The 5,697-nt window shown below is 25.7% G+C and overlaps 1 pseudogene across 1 annotated transcript; it reads right to left on the bottom strand.

The window, feature by feature from the left end:
• Positions 1 to 4,182: 4,182 nt before the first annotated feature.
• LOC115895729 lies at positions 4,183 to 5,124 on the bottom strand (annotated as a pseudogene). Its single transcript, XR_004055859.1, has one exon. The product of XR_004055859.1 is annotated as a 40S ribosomal protein S2 pseudogene (transcript).
• Positions 5,125 to 5,697: the final 573 nt, after the last annotated feature.

Genomic DNA, 5,697 nt, shown 5'->3' with positions numbered 1-5,697 from the left:
TTATGTCTATATTTATAAGTACATCTATTGTATCTATTATGGCTATGTTTTATACCTATATCTGTTAGGTAGATATTTTATACCTGTATCTATTATATCAAATTATGTCTATATTTTACACCTATATCTCTTATATCTATTATGTTTATATTTTATACTTCTGTCTATTATATCTATTATATCTGTATTTTATGCCTATATCTATAATGTCTATATTTTATAATTATATATATTATATCTATTGTCTATATTTTATACCTATATCTATTATGTCTATATTTTATACCTGTATCTGTTATGTCTATATTTTATACCTATATCTATTATGTCTCTATTTAATACCTATATCTATTATATCTATTATGTCTCTATTTTATACGTATATCTTTATATCTGTTATGTCTATATTTTATACCTGTATCTACTATATCTATTTTGTCTATGTCTATTCTACGTATTATCTGTATTTTATACCTATATCTATTATATCTATTGTATATTATACCTATATCTATTTGTCTATAGTTTATACCTATAACTATTATATTTATTATGTCTATATTTTATACCTATATCTATTGTATCTATGATGTCTACATTTATACCTATATCTATTATATCTATTAAGTCTATGTTTTATACCTATATCTATTATATCTATTATGTCTATATTTTATACCTATATCTATTATATCTATTATGTCTATATTTTATCCCTCTATTATAACTATTATGTGTATATTCATAACTCTATCAATTATATCTATTATGTCTATATTTTATACCTCTATTATATCTATTATGCCTATATTTCATACCTATATCTATTATATCTATTATGTCTATATTTTATATCTATATCCATTATGTCTATTATGTCTATATTTTATACCTATATATATTATATCCATTATGTCTATATGGTATACCTATATCTATTAAGTCTATATTTTATACCTATTTTTATTTTATCTATTCTGTCTATGTATTATACCTATATCTATTATGTCTATATTTTATACCTATATCTGTTATGTCTATATTTTATACCTATATCTATTATGTCGATATTTAATATATATATCTATTATATGTATTATGTCTATACTTTATAACTATATGTATTATATCTATTATGTCTATATTTTATACCGATAGCTATTATATCTATGTTGTCTATATCTATGTATTATGTCTATATTTTGTAACTGTATCTATTATATCTATTGTCTATAGTTTATACCACTATCTATTATATCCAGTATGTCTATATTTCATACTATATCTATTATAACCATTATGTCTATTCTATGTACCTATATCTACTATGTCCATATTTTATACCTATATGTATTATAATTATTATGTCTATATTTGATACCTATATCTATTATATCTATTATGGTCTATATTTTATACCTGTATCTGTTATATCTCTTATGTCTATATTTTATACCTCTATCTATCTATTATGTCTATATTTATACCTATATCTATTATATCTGCTATGTCTTATATTTTACACCTAGTATTTATATATCTATTACGTCTATATTTTATAACCATCTCTATTATACCTATTATATTTATATTTTTATACCTATATCTATTATGTCTATGTCTATTTTTATACCTATACCTATTTTGTCTATATTTTATACCTATGTCTATTATGTCTATATTTTATACAAATATCTATTTTATCTATTATGTCTATATTTTATACCTATATCTATTTTATCTATTATGTCTATATTTTATACCTATATCTATTAAATCTACTATGTCTATATTTTATACCTATATCTGTTATGTCTGTATTTTATACCTATAGCTATTATACCTATTGTATCTATTATGTCTGTATTTTGTACCTATATCTATTATATCTATTTTATCTATATTTTATACCTATATCTATTGTATCTATTATGTCTATATTTGATACCTATATCTGTTATATCTATTATGTCTATATTTCATACCTATATCTATTATATATATTAAGTCTATATTTTATACCTATATCTGTTATATCAATTTTGTCTGTATTTTATACGTATATCTATTATGTCTGTATTTTATACTTGTATCTCTTATATCTATTATGTCTGTATTTTATACCTATATATATTATATCTATTATGTCTATATTTTATACCTATAACTATTATATCTATTTCGTCTATATTTTATATCTATATCTATTATATCTATTATGTTTATATTTTATACCTATAATTATTATATCTAATATGTCTATATTTTATACCTATATCTATTATATCTATATTTTATATCTATATCTATTATGTCTTTATTTTATACCTATAACTATTATATCTATTTTGTTTATATTTTATACCTTTATCTATTGTATCTATTATGTCTATATTTTATACCTATAATTATTATATCTATATGTCTATATTTTATACCTATATCTATTATGTCTATATTTTATATCTATATCTATTATGTTTATATTTTGTTCCTGTATCTATTATATCTATTATGTCTATATTTTATACCTATATCTATTATATCTAGTATGTCTATATTTTATACCTATATCTATTATATCGATTATGTCTATATCTTATACCTATATCTATTATATCTATTATGTCTATATTTTATACCTATATCTTTTATATCTATTTTGTCTGTATTTTATACCTATTTCAATTATGTGTATATTTTATTCCTTTATCTATTATATCTATTATGTCTATATTTTACACCTATATCTATTATATCTATTATGTCTATATTTTATTCCTATATCTATTATATCTATTATGTCTGTATTTTATACCTATATCTATTATATCGATTATGTCTATATCTTATACCTATATCTATTATATATATTATGTCCATATATTATACTTATATCTATTATATCTATTATGTCTATGTTTTATACCTATATCTTTTATATCTATTTTGTCTATATTTTATTCCTATTTCAATTATGTCTATATTTTATTCCTATATCGATTATGTGTATTATGTCTACATTTTATAGCTATATCCATTATATCTATTATGTCTATATTTCATGCCTATATCTATTATAACCATTATGTCTATATTTTCTACCTATATCTATGATGTCTATATTTTATACCTATATGTATTATAATTATTATGTCTATATTTGATCCGTGTATCTATTTTATCTATTATGTCTATATTTTATACCTATATCTATAATGTCTATATTTTATACCTATGTCTATTATATCTATTATGTCTGTATTTTATACCTATATCTATTATATCTATTATGTCTATATTTTATACCTATATCTATTATATCTACTATGTCTATATTTTACACCTATATCTATTATATCTCTTACGTCTATATTTTATACCCATCTCTATTATATCTATTATGTTTATATTTTATACCTATATCTATTATATCTATGTCTATATTTTATACCTATATCTACTATGTCTATATTTTATACCGATATCTATTATGTCTATGTTTCATACCTATATTGATCATACCTATTATGTCTATATTTCATACCTATATCTCTTATAACCATTATGTCTATATTTTATACCTGTATCTATTGTGTCTACATTTTATACCTATATCTATTATAATTTTTATGTCTATATTTGATACGTATATACATTATATCTATTATGTCTATATTTTATACCTATTTCTATTATATTTATTATGTCTATATTTTATACCAATATCTATAATGTCTATATTTGTTACCTATATCTGTTATATCTATTATGTCTATATTTTTTACCTATATCTATTATATCTATTGTGTCTATATTTTATCCCTATATCTCTTATATCCATTATGTCTATATTTTATACCTATATGTATTATATCTACTATGTCTATATTTTATGCCTATATCTATTATATCTATTATGTCTATATTTTATACCTACATCTATTATATCTGTTATGTCTAAATATTATACCTATATCTATTATGTCTATATTTCGTACCTATATCTATTATAACCATTATGTCTATACTTTGTACCTATATCTAATATGTCTATATTTTATACCTATATCTATTATGTCTATATTTTATATCTGTAACTATTATATCTGTCTATATTTTATACCTATATCTATTGTATCTATTATGTTTATATCTTTTTTTTTTTTTAACAAGCTTAATTCACTTTATTTTTCTGGTATAAAAAGTCTGTGTTGTAGCCACAGCTGGAGCCTGGGTCCGCTGCACGGAGACTCTGGTGTGGGTCTTGACAAGGTGGTCAGTGAATTCCTGATAAGTAGACTTGGTAAACACAGTCTCCTTCCACAGGTCAGGGGTCAGGTAGCTGTAGGTCTTAGAGATGGCATCAAAGGTGGCCTTGGCGAAGTTGCCCAGGGTGGCAGTGCAGCCCCGGGCTGAGGTGTAGCAGTCATCAATACCAGCCATCATGAGCAGCTTCTTGGGCACAGGTGCTGAGACGATACCAGTGCCCCTGGGTGCAGGGATGAGGCGCACCAGCACAGAGCCACAGCGGCCTGTCACCTTGCAAGGGACGGTGTGGGGCTTGCCGATCTTGTTCCCCCAGTAGCCTCTGCGCACCGGGACAATGGAGAGTTTGGCCAGGATGATGGCCCCACGGATGGCGGTGGCCACCTCCTTGGAGCACTTAACACCCAGGCCGACGTGGCCATTGTAGTCCCCGATAGCAACAAACGCCTTGAACCTGGTGCGCTGACCAGCACGGGTCTGCTTCTGCACCGGCATAATCTTCAAAACCTCATCTTTGAGAGAGGCCCCCAAGAAAAAGTCAATGATCTCAGATTCCTTAATGGGCAGAGAGAAGAGGTAGATCTCCTCCAGGGACCTGATCTTCATGTCCTTGACCAAGCGGCCCAGCTTGGTGACGGACATCCACTCCTTATCCTCGGCCTTGCCTCCGCGAGCTCCACGGCCTCGGCCCCGACCCCGTCCACGGCCGCGACCCCGGCCCCGGATGCCACTGCCGAAACCTCCGCGGAAGACACCGCGGTTCCCCATCCCAGGGCCACCAGGGCCTCCGGACCACCCCGCTTCACCGGCGTCATCCGCCATTTGGTGTTTTCTCGGAGAAGAAGCTAATGTCTATATCTTATACACATATCTATTATATCTATTAGGTCTATATTTCATACCTATACCTATGATATCTATTATGTCTATATTTTATATCTATATCTATTATATCTATTATGTCTATATTTTATAACTATATTGATTATATCTATTATGTCTATATTTTATACCTATATCTTTTATATCAATTTTGTCTATATTTTATACCTATTTCAATTATGACTATATATTAATCCTATATCTATAATATCTATTATGTCTATATTTTATACCTATATCTATTATATCTATTATGTCTATATTTCATACCTATATCTATTACATCGATTATGTGTATATCTTATACATATATCTATTATATCTATTATGTCTATATTTTATAGCTATATCTATTAGCTCTATTATGTCTATATTTTATACCTATATCTTTTATATCTATTTTGTCTATATTTTATACCTATTTCAATTATGTCGATATTTTATTCCTATATCTATTATATCTATTATGTCTATATTTTATACCTATATCTATTATATCTATTATGTCTATATCTTATACATATATCTATTATATCTATTATGTCT

Source organism: Rhinopithecus roxellana, unplaced genomic scaffold (genome assembly GCF_007565055.1).
Source record: "Rhinopithecus roxellana isolate Shanxi Qingling unplaced genomic scaffold, ASM756505v1 contig195, whole genome shotgun sequence".
NCBI classification, from domain to species: domain Eukaryota; kingdom Metazoa; phylum Chordata; class Mammalia; order Primates; family Cercopithecidae; genus Rhinopithecus; species Rhinopithecus roxellana.
Note: the sequence above shows the minus strand (reverse complement) of the source record. Positions and strands in the feature narration are given on the sequence as shown.